The sequence below is a fragment of the Aethalodelphis obliquidens genome, unplaced genomic scaffold (genome assembly GCF_003676395.1).
Source record: "Aethalodelphis obliquidens isolate GAN/ISIS:26980383/991018 unplaced genomic scaffold, ASM367639v1 scaffold41, whole genome shotgun sequence".
In the NCBI taxonomy this organism is placed as follows: Eukaryota; Metazoa; Chordata; class Mammalia; order Artiodactyla; family Delphinidae; genus Aethalodelphis; species Aethalodelphis obliquidens.
This window is the reverse complement of record NW_020837985.1, coordinates 10,109,424-10,129,737: the sequence shown is the minus strand read 5'-3', so window position 1 is coordinate 10,129,737 and position 20,314 is coordinate 10,109,424. Positions and strand designations below refer to the sequence as shown.

The 20,314-nt window shown below is 45.7% G+C and overlaps 1 long non-coding RNA gene across 1 annotated transcript in view; it reads right to left on the bottom strand.

Annotated features, from left to right (window-relative positions):
• Nucleotides 1-19,771: 19,771 nt before the first annotated feature.
• The window catches only part of LOC113633858 (uncharacterized), a 42,262-nt gene continuing 41,719 nt past the window's right edge, over nucleotides 19,772-20,314 (bottom strand). The window contains exon 3 of the long non-coding RNA XR_003438386.1: nucleotides 19,772-20,196. This is a non-coding gene — a long non-coding RNA (uncharacterized LOC113633858). The remainder of the gene's footprint in view (nucleotides 20,197-20,314) is intronic.

The following is a 20,314-nucleotide window of genomic DNA, read 5'->3' as shown; positions in this document are numbered from 1 at the left end:
GGAGTCTTTCTTTGCATTTGGAGCCCCTGATGCTTCTTCCAGAATCACAGAGGGAAGCTGGTATCTGTTGAGAGGAAAGTGGTGTAGATGGAGCTCTGGGCTGGATTATAGCTCTTCAATACACACACACACACACACACACACACACACACACAGAGGAATATGCATTGAATAACATACTGTCATAGAACGCTAAGGTAAGTTGGAGGCACAAAGTTCATTTCTTCTCTCAGAAGATAATCTTTATGGAGTAGTAGTTACTGTGTCATTTGTCATGGGATCATTAGTGATACTAGATTCTGGGTAAATAAGTAAAGAGACTCATATGATCGTATGATGTAATGTTATCACAGGAGCAGTAGAGCAACATCTTTGCCATATTCTGTCAGTTACGAGTCATCACAAGCCCTGCCCACACACAAGGGGAAGCGGTTATATAAGAACATGGAACCTGGGAGATGGGGTTAGAGGGACACCTTTAAGTCTGCTCAAGACAGAAGCAGAAAAGATACATGTATTAGTCAGGGTTCTCCAGAGAAACAGGACCCATAGTCTGGAGAGAGAGAGAGAGAGAGAGAGTAAGATATTAAGGTTTATTATAAGGAACTCGCTCAGGGGATTTTGGAGACTGAGGAATCTCAGGATCTGAAGTAGGGAAGCTGGACACCCAGAAAAGCCAGTGGTGTCAGTTCCAGTCTGAAAGCCAGCAGACTTGAGACTCAGGAAGGTTTTGGTTCAATTACAAAGGCAGGAAAAGGTTCCTGTCCCAGATCAAAGCCTTAATGCAGGAGGAGTTTCCTCTTACTCATGAGAGGGTCAACCTTTTTGTTCCATTCAGGCCTTCAACTGATTGGATGAGATCCACCCATACTAGGGAGAGCAATCTGCTTTCCTCAGTCTATCAATTCAAATGCTAATCTCACCTCAAAACACCCTTGCAGACACACCCAGAATAATATCTGACCAAATGCCTGGGCAGCCTGTGGTCCAGTCAAGTTGACCCATAAAATTGTCACAATAACACCTTTCAGGTTAGAGATAAACCTGTGAAAAAGTGAGGAATAGTCCTGGACCAGGGTGAGGCAAACTAAGTGCCCAGGGTATACAGTTTAAGACAGCCCTAATTCTTAGCGTTGTCCAAGGGCAGGGGTGGCACCTAAGGGTGATGGCCTATTTCAGTTTTACACCCCTGATTCCTCACTCACCTCACCCTAGCCAGGGCCCTGGTGAGAATCGGTGAAAGGACTCACAGGTGGAGACTGTGCATCTGTCAGCGTGGCTGAGGAAAGGGGGTGTGTGGCTCATGAGACAGTCAGGAGATTTCAGAGAGCTGAGAGCAGCCTTTGATGGCTCTGGTCTCTCCAGATGGGAGTGCTGGGAACATGCCCCTCAGGACCCCACACATGGGAGGGACCAACCAATTGCCCAGGGCAAATACAAGCAGCACCCCCTCCTCTCACTACCTAGACTTGCAAGAGAGACACTGCGAAGTTCAAATTAGTATTAAAACTCATCCACGATAGCCAAGACATGGAAAAAAGCTAAATGTCCATCAACAGATGAATGGATAAAGAAGATGTGTCCATATACACAATGGAATACTACTCAGCCATAAAAAAGAACACATCTAAATGTGGAATCTAAAATACCACACAACTCAACCTATCTATGAAACAGAAACAAAACTAGGGACATAGAAAATAGACTGGTGGTTGCCAAGGGGGAGGGGGTAGGAGAGGGTAGTAGTGGGAGTTTGGGATGAGCAGATGCAAACTGGCATATATAGAATAGATAAACAGCAAGGTCCTACCGCATAGCCCAGGGAACTATATTCAGTATCCTGTGATAAACTGTAATGGAAAAGAATATGAAAAAGAATATATATGTATAACTGAGTCACTTTGCTGTACAGCAGTAATTAACACAACATTGTGGCCCAACTCTACTTCAATAAAAAATAAATTAAAAAAAAAGAAAGCTTACCCACAAAGGAATGGTAGTTAGACTTCACAGTAGACTTTATTTCCCAGCGATAGATGTCAGGAAAGGGGAAGTATCATCTTGAAAGTGCTGAGGAAAAGTGACTGATAATCTAATAAAAAGAAAACTAAACAATAGCTATCGACTTTTGAGCACTTAGTATGACACCCTGGAGTCTGTACTCAGCAGAACAATCATTTCGTGAGAGTGAAGTGCAGACTTTCAGACACCCAAAGAATTCACTAACCATTGGCTCTCAATAGAAAACAAAATCTGCAGGACGATGGGTAGGGATGGAGAAAACAAAAGTGAAAACAAAACTGGTAAAATAATTGCTAAATATATCTAACAATTATTATTTAAATAATTATTTAATAATAATTATTATTATTTAACAATTTAACAATTAAGAAATTGATAATAATGACTACTTTGTGTTTTTAAGATGGTAGAATTAAAAATGATAACAAGAAAGATATAGAATATTTAATAAGTAAAGTGTCTGAGATAATTTGTTCCTCTTGAAGATGACTGAGATACAGAGTACACTTAGACTTGTTAGAAAAATGATTAGTTGTGTGTAGATATTGGAAATAAATATGAACAAAAGAAAGAATAAAAATATTCATCATTACACAGTATATATTGCACACCTACTCTGTGGGAAACTCTGTTCTATGCACTGATGATACAAAAAAAACAAGACAGAAAAGTCTCTTGACACATGGATTTATTCATTTAAACTGCAATGTGTTCTTACAGTAACTACAGTTATTTGTGACAATGCTGAGACACCCACTTCAGATTTTCTTTCTAGAAATAGGAGGTGCATATAAACCTTAAACAGGGCCCTGCTGGTTGTGGAGGAGAAAAAAAGAAAGTCTTCTTGATGAGAATCTCAATTCCACTGTCCTTAGCAATTACCATACCTGACATGACACACGTCTTCTCCCCATGACTTTAACACGAAAGGTCATAAATGGCTGAGCTGTAACACACGACACAACTGAACTCTGGAAGGTAAGAGGTGAGCCAGGCCAGGCAGGCGTGGGGTGGGCGAGAGGGGCGGACCATGGGGAAAACCAAAGCACAGAGTGGGCTCAGGTGACCGGATGTGGATTCAAGCTCCATCCTTTCCTCTGAGCTGCGCAACCTTGAACAAGTTAGTTACCTTCTCTGAGCCTCAGCTTCCTTGTGTGCAAAAATCACCAATTCACGAGGTTACTATGAAAATCAGATACGGCAAAGGACACGATCACCCTGTAGGAGCTCTCAGCTGATCAATAATAGGTGTCCAAATGCTGATCTGAGGCCCCTCAGATACGATTTATATTTCTCTCAGTGTGGTTTAAGCCCTTGGAGGACACGTGCTGGTTCTTATGTATGTTTGTATTCCTTAGTATTGTGCGAAGAAGATGGTCATTTCTTCAATATTCCCTAATTGAAGTAAACGAAATGAAATTAGATTGGATTGGCAATCTTGACACAATACAATTAGAACGCATTAAGGGCTGGTTTTCTTGGCTTTTAGAGAAATATCATAGAAATTCAGAGAAGAGGGAGATTAAAGTAGGCTAACCAAGCATTTATTGGAGATGTGTTTTATTGAACTTCTGTTCTGTACCCGACATTATGTCAGCTCTTCTCCCAAGCTTTATCTCATTAACTCCTAACAACACACTGAGGAAAAGTACTATTACCTTTATTTTACAAGTGAGAAGCCAGGGGTTCAGACAAGCAAAGTACCCCAAGGTGACCATGGGAAAGCAACAAGGACAGGGACAAAGTAAGAAGCCAGCTCTCTCTGTCCCCATAGCCCCCTCCCCTCCTTGTCCCTCAGTCCCAGGCTGGAGCTGGGGGAGGCCACCTCTGCTTGCTTCCAGTTATTTCTTTTTTGTTTCTTCTGCTACATTGGCTGAGCTGCACTCACCATGCCCATTTTCAATTATAGCCTGCGTGCCTGTGCTTTGAAAAACATAATTTATTTTCCCAGTCAGACCAAATAGAAAACACAGTTGAGTGTTTAAATACTAATTAACCTTTCACAGCTGCATGGCTCGCTCTCTCATTCTCAGCAAAAATGCAGGACAATTCTTGACACGGCTTCTTCCTTGAGTCCACCACGAGGAGGTCTACTGCAGATGGCTAGGAGGACCTCCACATTTGAATTACACTCCTTTAGAAAGGAGAGATGACCATGGGTATGGTCAATAATGTGCTTTTCTCTCTTCAGTGAGAATTCTAAGCTTCCTTCACCGTAGAGTTTGCATGGTCTATTCCAAGGATGGCTCCACTGAGGTCCCCATAGACATCATTCCCATTGACCATATTACCTCCCCCTGTCTGAAGTCTCTAGTGGTTAAAAGGGCATGGAATTTGAAAGCAAACAATCTGCCCATTTAAATGAACTTCATGCACCACTCAAACCAGCTTAAAGTTTATTTCAGTCATCACTGCTTATCAGCATCATAATTTTCTTATGCTGCTTCCCATCACCCACTCAGCAGCTCCTTCTCCTTCAGCCTTCCTACTTTCATAGCTGTCTCCTCCAGTTTGGGGCCTCACTCGACGTCGAGATTCCTGCATTGCCACTTGATTGGAGGAGTAATACCTTGAACTTCAAAACCTTTCTAGAATATGACCATTTGCCTCTCTCCCCAGTCTGAGTGCCACACTCAGAAAGCCCTCCTCGATCCTCAGTACCATTCTTTGATGAAACTTAATGACACATTTAATTTCGGACGCACTGAATTTACAATGCTTGAGGTGATATTCTAATGGCGATACAACCGGATATGTTGGTTCAAAGCTCCAGGAAGACAGGGCAGAAGACGAGAAGATAATGGTGTCATGGAAGATAGAGAAAAGTAAGGGATTTCTAGAAGAAAAGAGTGGTAAATGGAATCAGATGCCACAGAGCAGCCCAACAGAGTGATAAAAGGATGTGTTCATTAGATTTCACCACAAGGAGGTCAATGTTTTTCTTGTCAGGTACATTTATATGAGTTGGAGGCCAAAGTCCCCAAACTGCGACGACTTTAAGAGAGAATGAGAGGAGAGAATGTGGAGACAGAAAGATTACATCTTGATTTCAAATAACCTAGCACAGAACCTGACACCAGCAGGCTCTCGAGAGATTAGTGTTGAATGAATGAAAATGGAGGAATGAGCCAAAGTAGAGGGCAAGGACCCCAGTGCTTTACCTTGAGAAAATGGCCTGAGGATTTTGCTCTCAGAAGGAGTCCACAATCCCTCCCTGCACCTTTCCCCTTTGTAACCATTTTGAAGTCTACAAGTCTGTTTCTGTATTGTAAATAAGTTCATCTGTATAAGTTTTTTAGATTCCACATATAAGTGATATATGATATTTGTCTTTCTCTGACTCCACTTAATATGATAATCTCTAGGTTCTTGGGATTAACATATACACAATGCTGCCTATAAAATAGATAACAAGGACCTACTGTATAGCACAGAGAGCTCTACTCAATAGTCTGTAATAACCTATATGGGAAAAGAATCTGAAAAAGAATGGATATATGTATATGTATAACTGAATCACTATGCTGTATGTCTGAAACTAATACAACATTGTAAATCAACTACACTCCAATATAAAATAAAAATTAAATTTAAAAAAGAGTCCACAATTTAGTTAGAAATATATAAGTATACAGGCAACAATTACAATATGACTTTTTAAATGTGTACAATTACTTATTAAATTGTGGGTAACATATTGAGGCATGAAAACAAGGGGCTGTCTGTGTGCTTCCTTTGCAAACAAAAGGGTAAAGTCTTCTTGGTGATCTAATCTTCAAGTCAGAATTCTGCTTGACTAGTGTGTCAAGAGATGGCATGTTTCTCATTATTAATTTACAATTAACAAATCCTCTGGAGACTTATATACATTCATTCATTTATTCAACAGATATTGATTGAGTTCCTACAATGTATAAATCAGAATGTTCACCTATCAGGTGACGGTGACCAGGTCCTATGAGGAAAACCAGAACGTGTGCATTTCTTGGGTAGAACATGTGCTCTCTGGAAACAAAATTACACCGAGGCCTGTATTACTAATCCGACAATTGCCGCCAGCATTGATTTGGAATGAGGGGAGTTAGTTGGGTAAAATCTTAATTACTATAGACTTGGAGCAATGGTAGACCAATGGCTCCATTTTTGCCATTGATACTGACTTTCCCAGTTGACCAGATTTACGTGTGGGCAGGTTCATCTCCCTTGGATGTTAATAGAGAAATTAAAAGCCATTCTTTTACGAATTTCTTTTCATTGAAGTGTTAACTTTATTTTTAACAACAGACTATATACCATGCACGATGGTAGGAAATGTATATTTACTCACTCACTTCTTCATTCATTAAAAGCATAAATAATGGGCCAGACACTAGGAAAGTCAATTTATATTCAGAGACTCATTCAACAGATTATATACCAAGCACCAACTACGTGTGTATCTCTACTAACTCATGTGCCCCTCACAAAATGAGGTGTCATTATACCCATTTTACAGATGAAGAAACTGAGGCTTTGGAGACCCCAAGCAGCTTTCTCAAAGCCCATCTGGTAAGTGGACAGGTCAGATCTGAGCCCAGGTTAGCCCGGCTCCAGGGCTTGTCCCCACCGTAACTCATGATCCCTCCTCACATCTTCTATGACTGCAGACATCGCTCTTGCAGGGACTGGGAGAGTTTAACACGGAGCTCTCAGCCCAGAAGCCAGCCAGCATCCTGGGAACCTCTCACTCAGCCCTGGTGCTGTTGCTTCTGATGATACACTTCTGGGTGGGCTCTGGCTCCAACTCCACATCAAGTTATCAGGGACCATTCATTTTGCAGCATTTTCCAACCTGCCTTCTGATCCACTTCCAGGGCTGATCACACAAAAATCTCCTGGGCCAGGATGAAACTCAATCCGCCCATGGCCCTTCTCACAGGCAGCAGACAGGAGCTGGACCTCTCCAGGGACTCCTGCCTCAGCATGGCCGCAGGCCATCCTCGGAGACAAAGCAATTACTTTGGACACGGGGGATGGATTTTGGTGAACGAGGAGATGCACACTTTGGAGGAGGTACAAAAAGCCTGTTACATCTCTAGGGGCAGCGCAGGGCAGAGGTGAGAACACGACAACCAGAATCAAAAGCAGAAAATGGAGATCAAGATAGTTATTGAGCACGGATTCTATGCCTGACAACGTGCTGGAGAGAGAGTCACGCAAGAGGTGGTCCCTGCCCTCAAAGAGTCCACTGTGTCCTGTAGTGTCTGCGGAACTAGACGCAGCAGCAAATAACCACCACCTGGGAGACTGGAGCTTTCAGAGAACCAGTCCGATTCTGCAGGCCGCCCCCAGCACACTGTTCTGAAACTCTCCTCATGCAGACTCAAAACACGCTCTGAACCTCACTGTTAACAACAGGTAATGGGTATATGACCAAACACACCTCCTACGCTAATAAAATATAGTGTTCCAATCAAGCAATAAAATTGCCCATTCATGTACATTTTTATATCTCCCTGTATAATAAAAAGAATCACATTCCCCTAAGAAGAATTTCTTAAGTCAGTGGGCCAAGCCCCTCCCCTACTAGTCCACTGATTTCACAGATAACATCCTAGGGGGCACATGCAGAGGAAGGCGGAAGAAGGAGGAATCTTGGTTTGGGTTTCTATTCCTTTGTGCTACAATATGGTTTAATGGTTTAAGTCTGAGGTACCATGATCCCTAATTCCTCCTGGGACTCATCTAGGGAAATGTGCAGGAACAGTCAGGTAAAATTCATTTCTTCTTCCTCTCCTTTTCTTCTATATACTACAAGTTCAATGTCTCAGCTCTCTTTCCATTGCACCTGGCCTGTCATATTAGTACACAATTTGTTTGTACATGAACTGCTTGGAGAGTGTTTTTGTTCCTCATCAAAAATTGGGTTGCAGTCTTTGTCAATGTATATGGACAGGCTGCCCAGACATCTCTTCTTCCCCATAAAATAGAGGCCGGGACATCATGAGGGTCTCACTCTGGATCTCCAGCCCCAGAAAAGAGAGGGGAAGACACAGGATTAAAACAGGAACATGGTTGAGGTATGGAATTTCCAGGATAATCTTTTTCTAGCTTTTTCATGCAAGAAAACTAGTAAAATTTGTATTTGACACATTGTATTTAGAGACTAGGATTCTTAATAAACATGCAGGCAATCCCTGTAGGCATTTACAATAATCTTCAAACAACTCAAAAGTTAAATATATGAATGAAGGGAATGGGGAGGGTGGGGACAATGCTTTCTGAACTTTTGTTTTTTAAAGAGAATATTGGGTCCATAAATGTATAGAACAGAAAGGCAATGGATGAGGGGGGACTGATTCTTGCCTAGACCGGGAGGCTCAGTGGAACTCTGGAAAAGTGCTACCATTTTCTTGTTGGATGAGCAGATGAACAAGAGGGTGGCAGGGCAAATTCTGGGAAGTTTTCCTAAATTCTTTTGGCACCTTGGGAGTTGAGAGTGTTTTATTCTAGTCCGTCATAACCGTAAAGTTATTGTGAGGTCCCTGATCCAGACACACATATTCTTTGTGAACGGCAGAGTCTTCTCTTGTGAAGTCACTGTCATTGTTGTCTGAGTGCCTGAAATCATTGGAGTTCCAGAGCTCTCTTGGTGTGTCACCTGGGCAGTTAGCACTTAAGAGTGTCCTTGCATCATTCCATGCTCTGCTGAAGCCATCTTGGAACAGTAATCACTGTCTGAATAAGGGGCGCCGCACTGTAAACGTTTTATCCCAACCCCACGAATTCTGTAGCCAGTCCTGCCTTGACCAGCCCTGGCAGGGAGGAGGGGCCATCAGTCTGGGGAGACAGCAGCAGATCCTATGAGCCAGGGGAGGGCACAGTCTAAAGAGGGCAGGGGAGGGCACAGGGGATGCAGTGACAGAGCCAGAAAGGGGTCTCAGACTCTGTGATGCATTGGCCACTATGCTGCCGCCCCTCACACCACCCTGAGTCGGGAGTCCTATCCCTGGTCAACACCCCTTTGCACCAACCCTGAGTACAAACCCACTTCACCCAAACCCATGCCCTCCTGGCACTCTGGGGCTCATTTCTGCACCAGGGCGCCTCAAGGAGCCTTAGTGTTTCTCAGCACGGCCTCGAGGCAGATGCTCCAACTGGTCCCTGGGCTGCTTTCTGTCATCCTCAGCACACAGTCGGCCAACAGCACAGTTCTCCCTCGGGCAGGGATCCAAAACACATCAGGAATAAACAGAAAATGGATAGAGTTTCTAGCTCTTCTTACGGGGATTGTTACAGGAGGGAAGGGCTGGAGGGAAGAAGCTGTTTAACGGGCTCAAACAATGTATGCATTCACTCAAAGATCACGGAAGCTTAGGTGGGAGGAGACCTCAGAGGCCCATCCACTGCTCTGAGATGCTGGAATGCCATATACCCACCTGCCTGGCAAACTCTTACTCATCCTTGGATACGGCCTTATCTTTGCCTTCTCCTTGTTGGCGATGGAACTTGACTGTAAAACACAAGGGAGAAATGTGTACATTCTTCCTGAGGGCAGGCGGAGGGAGTGATGAGAGAGGTAGCATGAAGTTTGCACCAATGTACCATGAAAGATACTTCTTTCCTAGTTGGCAAAGAAACACATAGAAGAATGTCTGCATGTTGAGGATTGGGGCAGGGAAGACAGCCTGTAACTGCATGGATATTGGGAGATCTGAGGAACTTTTTCAGGAGGTTAGGAGTCCACCCAGATGTTACAAGACACACACACACACACCACACACACACCCCAAACCATTACACCATAAATACTCAGTTTTCCACCTCCTCTTCTCCCACTTGCTGTGCTAGAATCTCTTTGCAGGGATGGTAGGACACTGGGACTTAGCTTGCTAATTGGGGATTGGATTGTGATGGAATTGGAAAGGTCAACAGTGGCTAAAATGATCTTTATAAACAGCACTGAGATTGAGATTTGGAGGAGAGAGATGTTGAGTCAGGAGGAGTTAGGAAGCTCTCTAAGATAATATATGGGGTAATTTTCCTTTTGCCAACATTTGCTGGAAAAAAAATAGTAAAGGAATGTATTCTCCTTTTGGACATCAGCAGTCAGATTGATAATGTGGGAGACTGGTCATCTTGCTGAGGTCAAGTTCTAAGTTAAATGAGGATGGGGGAGAATGAGTGGGGCAGAGTTGTAGCCAGGATCGTGGCCACCCAGCTGCAAACACCCTACTTTCCAGCCTCTATGGCAGCAAGAAAGGCTGTATAATCAATTTCTGGCCAATAGGGTGTGAGCAGAGGTGCCATGAGCACTGTAGGCTGAGCCCCTAAAAGGAAGGGGCACGCCCTGCCCCCCTCTTTCCTCCTCCAGGTAATAGTGGAGCAGCTGTTTTAGACACAGAGATGAACACCAGCTCTTGAGGACAGTAGATTGCCTGGGAACACTCAGCTCTGCACTGTTATATAAGAGAGGAAGGAACTTCTATAATTTTGCAATAAGGAAGGTGAGAAGATAAAAGCAACTGCCCCTCTGAAATGTCTCTGCCCCCTTTCTGAAAAGTATCCTGATATATTTAGAAGTGTGTGTGTGTGTGTGTGTGTGTGTGTGTGTGTGTGTGTGTGTGTGTACTCCTGCTTATTTTACAAGATTGTTGTAATTGTTGTAAGGCTAAAATCCAATGAAAGAACATATGATGGGCTTCCCTGGTGGCGCAGTGGTTGAGAGTCCGCCTGCCGATGCAGGGGACGTGGGTTCGTGTCCCGGTCCGGGAGGATCCCACATGCCGCGGAGCGGCTGGGCCCGTGAGCCATGGCCGCTGAGCCTGCGCGTCCGGAGCCTGTGCTCCGCAACGGGAGAGGCCACAACAGTGAGAGGGCCACATAATGCAAAAAAAAACCCAAAAAACTCTTCTTCCCAATTACCCTATTTTCATAGACCCTCACAGTTCATTCTTTGTCACCATAGCAACCCACATCTTAGGAAAAGAAGAGTGAATAGAAGAGGGAGTATCATCAGGGTGGGTATGGGAGCCTGAAAACACAGCCTCACGGGAGACATGGGCCCTCTGCAGACCTTGTTGACAATCTCATGAGTGTTGGTCCCCTTGTGACATCAGAACCTTCTCAGGAGCCCCGTAGTGCTCTTGACACCTGGGCACAAGGACATCAGTCAGACCCATACACATCCTTTTCTGTAAAATCTTGGCGCTATACATGGGATAAGTACCCAAATCATGTAACATCTACAGGCCAAATAGGGGAAAATTGGAAACTCATGTCCTAAGGGAGTAGTCAGTGTATAGTTGGGTATCTCAAGTTCCACACTGCCCTGGGGGGTGAGGGCTATCATAGTAGGGAAGATCAAGTGCAAACTGCTAAAATTGCTCCCCACTCCACACACACCAGCCAAGACAATAAACAACAGGCAATAACAATCCCTGATGGGTGGGGATGGGGGAGCAAAGCACTCTTCTTAAGGATCTAAGGATTCGGGTGGTATGCGTGTTCCCCGTCATATTTCTATTCAATTCACCTGGTGGCTCCTGCAGAGACCAGACAGACCACCGCGGACAAGCCTCAGCTCTCACAGACTCACCAAGTGGAAGCCGGATGGCAGCCCACATCCCAGTCACAGTACTTAACTAGAGCAGATTGAAACAGCCCCAGGGCACTGTATACTGACATTGATTTGGCAAATGTGTCTGTTGCATCCAGGAAGAAAAGAGGATCAGAAACGGTTTGCATACACGAGGAACGGGCAACAGTATACACTTCAACGCTCCTGTCCGCTTTCATAATACTGTCAAAAAAGATCAGAATGAGCCAGACATGCCACAGAACTTCACTGTGACATATTATCTCGATGACGTTGTGCCGATAGGGCCAGATGAGCAAGGGGCAGCTGGCACACCGGAGACCTCGGTACGACGCATGTGCTTCAGAGGGTGACAGAGAAACCTTATGGAGATTCAGGTTCCGCCACATGCAGAGACTGTCCAGGGATTCAGTGGTCCTGGATCTCTGGGGATCCAGGGGCCAGGGGCATGCCCGGACACCACCTTCAAAGTAAAGGGGAAATTATTTCATCTTGCATCTCCCTCCCCAAACAGGGATCTCAGCATCTGGCGGGCCTCTCCAGGTTCTTGTTGGAGCACTTCGCACATGTAGGATAATACTTTGACACATAGATGGAGGGACATGAGAGGCTGCCAGCTCTGAGTGGGGACCAGAGTGCAGAGGGCTCTGTGGCAGGTTCAGGCTGCAGTACAAAGAGCTGCCTGATGAACCAGGTCACTCAACCGACCTGCTGCTGCTAGAGGTGTCAGTGGTGGGAAGAGATACCCTCTGGAGTGTGTGGCATCATGCTCCAGGGGTAGATCCCAGCAGGACAATGGATTTTAGCCAAAGGCCATGCCACCTACAGTAGAGTCTCATGTCTGTTGAAAACAACTCCTGTGTGTTACTGGTCTCTGGTCGAGACGGAATGATGGCCGGGAGACACCATGTGACCATCTGCCTAGAACCACCCATCATGAGCTGGGTCAAAACCAATAAGTCATAAGGCTGGACAAGATAAGCAGGAATCTCTCATGGAAAAGAAGTGGTGGAGCATCCAGACCCAGCAGGTGCAGCATCAGCGGGCTGCACGAGCAGGCAGCTCACACCACCATGGCCTGCGCCTCACACCACATGCCTGTGCCTATGCCAGTATCGGGGATGCTGTATGACCAGCTGAGTGCCACCACCAGGTACCACCAGGACAAATAGCTTCCATCTCCCATTGACAGCAAGCCCATGAGAGCAGCATTCAATTTCTCCCACAGGTGAGAGAGCCTGTGTCTCCCAGAAGCCAATCACCTTGCCCTCCAGGTGAGTTTCCAAGGTAGGAGGTGAAGCACACGCCATCTTTCTGCTTTACTGATTCGCTGTCTGAAGCCAACATCCTACAAGATGAGCGTGACCTCAAAAGGGAAAAGAAGTAAAACTTGAAGCTTGAAGAGAACAAGTCCAGCCCTAGGACAGCTGGGCTGGGGCCCTCTAAGGGTGATATTCCAGAAGGAGCAAGGACAGCTGAGGTTTCCAAGCTGCTCATTTGCCTGTTTCCTCTCAGACCCTTTCCTTCTGCTCTGGGCTTCCCAGCCTCCTGCACCAGCTCTTCTGGACATGTTCAGACAATGGGAAGGGAGAGGAAATAAAACCATGCTGGCTGAGGAATGATCACAAGAACTTAAAAGTGAAGTAAGTCACAAAGAGAAAGACAAATATCATATGATATCACTTATATGTGGAATCTAAAATATGACAAAAATGAACCTGTCTACAAAGCAGAAACAGACTCACAGACATAGAGAACAGACAGGTGGCTGCCAGGGGGAGGGATGGAGTGGGAGGCAGAGGTTAGCAGATGTTAGCTATTATATACAGAACAGTTAAACAAGGTACTCTATAGCACAGGAAACTATATTCAGTATCTTATGATAAACCATAATGGAAAAGAATGTTTTAAAAAAGAATGTATACGGACTTCCCTGGCAGTCCAGTGGCTAAGACTCCATGCTCCCAATGTGGGGAGCCCGGGTTCGATCCCTGCTCAAGGAAATAGAACCCACATGCTGCAACTAAGAGTTCCCATGCAGCAACTAAAGATCCCATACGCAGAAACAAATGTCCCGCGTGCCACAACTAAGACCTGGCACAGCCTAATTAATTAATTAATTAATGTTTAAAAAACAAAGTGTTTTACCTGGAGGAATGAAGATTCAGGGGACATCAGTATTCAAAGGGCTATTGGGTGAGAGTTTGGGGTTGTGTTATGTGGCCCCAGGATCCATAAAGGAGGGTTCAGGGAGATGGCTTGCCGGTCAAGATGAGGGAGAACTTTCTTATAGAACGGGGTGGGGGGAGCAGGCAGTCTGGAGAAGTGGAGACCCCTTATCATGAGGCGTGTGCCAGCTGCAGAAGTGGTTCTACCATCTGCTGCAGGATCGCACTCAAGGTGCTTTCTGGTTCTCAAATCCAGCCCATCGCCTGCTTTGGTAAACAGACGTTTATTGGAACATGGACACGTCCGTTCCCTCACATATTATCTGTGGCTGCTTTCTCACTACCACGGATAATTAAGTAGCTGTAGTTGTGACAAAACCCCGATGGCCCCCAAAGCTGAAAATATTGACTGTTGGTCCCTGTCCAGTAAATATTTGCCACCCCTCCCTGTAACTCATTTTTCTGGAAAGCTGTTGAATCTGCCAGGTTCTGGAGGGAAAGTTGAGTAGAGTTGTTGAGTTGGGAGAGAGGATTCCCCTGAAAATGATTGAAATCGTTTTTGGTTTTTTTTTCCTAACAGAACCTGAGACAGGTGATTATTCTTGTTCCTTTTAATTCAATTCCTTTCCCCATTTCTCCTTATTATACCCTGAGCTAGCAGCTCAGTCTCACCTTAGAAGATGTTAGCACAGATATCCCCCTGAGCTAAACTTTCTGTTTCCTAGGGATTAGACATAGATATTATGGTGATTAAAAATATAAAATAAAATGCCTTGGGAAATTTAGCTCTAGAGGAAAGGGACAGGCCAAGATCCAGGCAGCTATGGCTGAGAATTATAACTGGACAGAGCAAAGAATTAGTTTGATGACCCCCGCCCGCCCAGGGCTTGGGTGTACCTTTAAGGTGTGGACTCATCAAGCCTTCACTAAGCGCTGGGCAGAGACGCTTAGCACAAGACTCGGGTTGATTTCTGTTCCCCTAAAGATATCTTGACATCTTAACCCCTCTGCCTGTGTATGTGAATGTGCCCTTATTTGGAAATAGGATCCTGCCAGATATAATCAAGTTAAGATGAGGTCATACTGGATTAGAAGGGCACCCAATTCAATGGCTCGTGTCCTCATAAAATGAGGGAAATTGAACACAGACACACTAAGAGGAGAATGTCATGTGAAGAGACAGAGATGCATGGGGAGGACAGCCATGTGGAGGCAGAGGCACACATCTGTGTGATGTGTTGACAAGTCAAAGGTGATGGGCATTAACAGCAACCAAGGGGCAAGGAAGGATTCTTCCCTAGAGTCTTCAGAGGGAGCACGGGCTTCCCCGCGCTTGGACTCGATTGGACCTTGATTTTGGACTTCCAGCCTCCAGAACTGTGAGAGAACACATTTCTGCTATTTCAAGACACTTATTTTGTGGTACAGTCCCAGGAAAATAATAGAGTAGGTGATTCATAAATGTTTGCTGAGTGATTAAATGAGTGAATGGAGGAATGAATGAGTGAATGAACAAAGGCAAATCCAAAGGGGCTCAGAAGCAGGGCTGTGGGTGAATCCAGAGGGGGCTGAAGAAAGCAGAGACCGGTATCCGAGAAGGAGACAAATCTCGAGTGCTTTTGTAGAGAGTGATACTAGTGCACCCTTTCTCAGCCACCCATTCATAATCGCAAAGGGAGGTCAGCCTCACGGCAGAGGATGGAGAGAGGGTAGCGTTATACCAGTGGGGCAGGAGCCAGAGATGCGCTCTGCAGCGTCAGGCTCTGAGGCCCCCTGGGGAGGAGGGTCCCTGAGTGCCCAGGATAACCATTTCTGTGGGAACATGGCAATGATTGTTGATGGTCTTGATGTTAGGGCTGAAGGTGAGTGGACAGGGCTCGGGGACAGACAAGACGGAATGATCCACCCTCAAAACGGGTGCTAAGGGCTTCCCCGGTGGCGCAGTGGTTGCAAGTCCGCCTGCCGATGCAGGGGACACGGGTTCGTGCCCCGGTCCGGGGGGATCCCACATGCCGCGGAGAGGCTGGGCCTGTGAGCCATGGCTGCTGGGCCTGTGTGTCCAGAGCCTGGTAGTAGGAAAGGCCACAGCACTGAGAGGCCCGCGTACCACAGAGAGAAAAAAAAAAAAAAAAAAAAAACAGGTGCTAAAGGCAACGAAAGCAAGTCAGGCACTTGGTGAGCGCCCACCTGGTGGGTGGGTCTTAACGACTGAAGGAAGATCCAGTCCAGGGTAAGCACGGAGCACCTAAGCGGGGTCAGGAGATGGGAGAGGGCATGAAGTGAAAATCAGGACTGAGAAAAAGGCTCCAAGCCTTGACCTTGAGTGAAATAGGGTTGACGTGAGCACCGGCCATACAGCAGCAGAGATGTACCAGGTACCGCGGCTGGCAGGCGAACTCCCTCGCATCTGCAAGGAGAAATCACCTCCCCCAGCTCAGAGTTAAAGAAACTGAGGTCCAGCTTCCCAAGGGCATGTGCTTAGGAAATAACAGAGCTGAGAAGTGAAGCTGCTTCGATCTAATTCCAAAGGCCAAGCCAGGCCTGGTGCTTCTCTCAAGTCAGAGGCTAAGTTACCGTCCCCCCCGGACTTTCCCCTAGTCCTGTGGAGATGTCTCTCTCCTGAGCAACAGAAGACTTTCCAGAGAGACCAGAGGGCATTTCACTACTGCCTGCCTAATGAGCCTTTTAGATAAATATATTTTTCCTGATCTCCGTGCACCACCATGAGATTTTAATACCAAAGATGTGCTCTGTAGTTGCTTATATACTATATGAATATCTGTGCTTTATCCACAAAAAAAGGTAAGATATTTTTTCCCCGTTTCCTGTTGAGATTCCATGGATTAGATCTTAATCCCACTTTTCTATGTAACGCAGATTGTTCCAGGTGACATTCTTCATCAGAACAGGCTTATTTAATAAAATGGGGAAGCTCTTGCTGACCAGGCTAAAATTTCCCAGGAACCAACTAGGTCATACATGCAGACGGAAGCCACTGCCCTTCCACACCAAGCAATTCTCCAGTTCTCTGAGGAACACCGACTGGTGTCCTACAAGTTAACTCAACCCTGACCCTAACTGCTTGGAGTGAGTGCAGACCCTACAGGTTAAGGATTTATTCCCACAAGACTGTCACCCACTTCAGATGCCAGACACAGGTTATCTATCATTTCTGTCCAACTTGGCTACAAATCAGAGGTTCCCACAAACCGCCCCCCTCCCAATGCCCGGGTCTGATAATTTGCTGTAACTGCTTACAGAACTTAGGGAAACACGTATGTTTGCAGGTTTATTATAAAGGCTATATTAAAAGATACAGATGAACAGCCAGGTGAAGAGGTACGTAGTGTGAGGTCTGGAAGGTCCAGAGCACAGAAGCTTCTGTTCTCATGGAGCTGAGATGTACCACTCTCCCAGCAGACAGATGTGTTCACCAATCCAGAAGCTCCCCAAATCCCCTAGTTTAGGGATTTTTATGGACGCTTCATCGCATAGGCATAATCAATTATGAACTCAATCTCCAGCCCCTCTCCCCTTCCCAGAGGATGGGGGACGGTGCTCAGAGTTCCAAGCTACCAGTCATGGCTTCATCTTTCTGGTGACCAGCCCCCATCCTGAAGCTGTCTGGGAACCCACCCAGAGTCACCCCATTAGAACAAAAACCCTCTTATCACTCAGGAAATCCCAAGGGACTCAGAGCTCTATGTCAGGAATCAGAGACAGAGACCAAATATATATTCCTTAAATGGCACAAGTAACCTCCCTTTGAAAGACCTAGAAATGATTTCTGCTTACCCAGCTTCTTGATCCTGACTAATTCAAAGGGCCCCAGGTTTCTACGCCCTCTACCCCATGCCTAACCCATCTCTCTGTTTCTCTATGTCTCTGTCTCTCCCTCACGCGTACACACACAAATACACACACACACACACACACACACACACACTTTTCTAAAAAACTGAGTTAAGCAGCCCTGGTTTTACATTTTTGCCACCAACAGAACCGAGACTAATTCAGTGCATGAACTATGTTCTGTAAACCATGAAGCAATTTGCAAATACGCACCGAGCATGGGAGGGGCTCAGTGAATGGCTGAAGAGTACGGAACTGTGCTCATTAGCCCCTGGCTGACATATCTGTATGCAGGTAGATGGCAGGACTCAAGTATTCATGTGTATTTCATCCTCACCATCACAGGTACTTTGTCTTCCCCATTACAGCCTGATTTCCTTGCCTCAAGCTTGCATTTGTGCCTGTGGCAGAACCCGAAGGAATTCTGGACAGAAAATTCACTGGGCCTCCTGGCTTTGTGGGGAATCGTGAAGGCTCTTTGCAGAAAGAGGGTGTCTGGAGACGAATGTTCAGGATTTAACAGTAGAAAATCTTTGGACCTGGTCCAAAAAGGGATGCGAGATCCCCAGGAGACTAAAGAAGGAGGGAGAAGTCTTAGGAATTTCCAAGGAGGGAAGAATCTTGGGCTCTGCTCCCCCAGAGCTCCCCAGAGAAAGTTGCTACAGAAGGTCAAGGGCAGTGGATCATGCTACGTCCAGTACTGTCTCCAAATCCAAATCCAGAAGTATCTTATGCAAAGTGAGGGGAAGAGGCTGGACCAAGAAAGTCTCCTCTTTAGAGTTTCAAATGCGTCCCTTTGTTACAAAGGGTCCAGAAGCCTAGAGCTGGAAAGGTGGCCTGGAGGCACAGACTTGAATGGCCCCATTTCATACACGAGAAGACTGAGGCTTAGATTTAAGAAGCCAACTCAATGTCACTGCCAAGGGCTGGCAAAGCTGCGCCTTTGGCTGTGCTCCTTGACACGGGATCTGTGCTATTAAGTGTCTGAAATTCATCATAAAGGAATCTGTTTAGAATAAACCAAACTTTTCTTTCACAACCTGGTAAGTGTTAGTCATTGTGCCTTTAGAGAAAATTATTTTGATCAAATTACATTTCTTTCAGTTATACTGTGAGATGGAAGTTATTTGAGGAGAAAGAGGTGCTGTGAATAAAGGCCAGCTTGGGTTGGACCGGGGACGAGTGGGAAAGACCGAAGAGAATACAGAATTCTGAAACAGCGTGAAGGGAGCTAGAATGGGAAAAAAGAAAAAAAAAAAAAAAAAAAGCAAAGCAAAACCAGGATTCCCACCCTCTGGGCCCTCATCCCAGCTTGACCACTGAGCAGCTATGCCTTTCTGGAAAGTCTTCCTCCTTTCCGGGGTCAGCTTCCCACAATGGGCAGTGGAGTTAGGAGATGCCCTGTCTGCCTGCTTGCCTGGGGTTTTATGACATCAAGTGGGTCATGAGGAGCCCCAGGTATTCGCAGGGCTGGTCCTCTAGGGGTGAAAGGCAGCACAGACCTGCTGCAGGCTCCAGCAAGCTATTCTCCCGGTGTCTCTCGCACCTGCTTCAAGCCCAGCTCTGCAGGGAGCCAGCACCAGGCTAAGCCAGAGCCTTGCAGGGTAAGAACGTGAGAATCGAGCAGCCAGCCCCGCTGACATTTCCTGCTCCTTCCCACCGACCGGCCGCAGTACGCAGGCATCCTTAGCCACCCAGGGACCCTCTGATACAGGATTTAGCCCTCTGCCGTAGAAGGGATGCTTGCACAAAACACAACTCATGATGGAAGGGAAATCCACTTGCAGTAGAACATGATCCAGCTCAGTCTTGACCTTAATAGGGAAACTGAAAGAGCTTGGGAACCAGAAAGGTTTTGCACCCAAGGATGTCTCTTAGATGAAGAGAAGCAATAGCATTGATGGAGCTCTTACTATGGGTCAAACCACATTGCTGCTCCTCGATGTATTTTGTTTCATTTATGCCTCCTAACAAACTTACACAGAGGTAGCATCATTCATAATTTATGGATGAGGGAATCAACACAAAGCACATTACTAGAGGTAGTGAAGCAAGCCATCGATGAAAAGCAAAACTGGGACTAGCACCTAGGACAGCCTGACTCACAAATGCACGTGCACACATTACAGCAAACAATTTATTATGTGTGCGTTATGAGGTGGGACGTGTATTCAGTGCTTGGCATGCATTGTCTCATTTTTCTCTTAAAACAGCTCCGTCAGACATATTATTATTCCTACTTTATGAGAAAACCAAAGCTCAGAGACATGAGATAACTCAACCGATGTCACACAGCCAGGTCTTATTGATGCCAGGTTCCAAGGTTTAAATGTCATGATATACTGTCCTCCTGGGAAGACCCCAGCTTGTCTTTCATGGGAGAAGTAGAGAGAAAGTGTGAGTTCAGGAAGCCATCATTCTCAAGTTCAATATGGTTGCTCTTAGGGAAGAGCAGTGCAGATACTAACCCCAAACCGTGTGTTTCCCACACTGCCTTCACTCCAGGAGGGGCTGTGAGTTGTACGGACATCCTCACATGGCAGGTGATGGAGATCCAAGGTCTCATCTTCCCACTTCCTGCACAAAGCAAGTCATTTTGGGGAGAAAACTTTCATAATCTGTCCAAAGTCACTTTTCCTTCTTTATCTGCTCAACGTATTGTTGGTGTTTTCCTATCAATAATTTACAGCTTCTT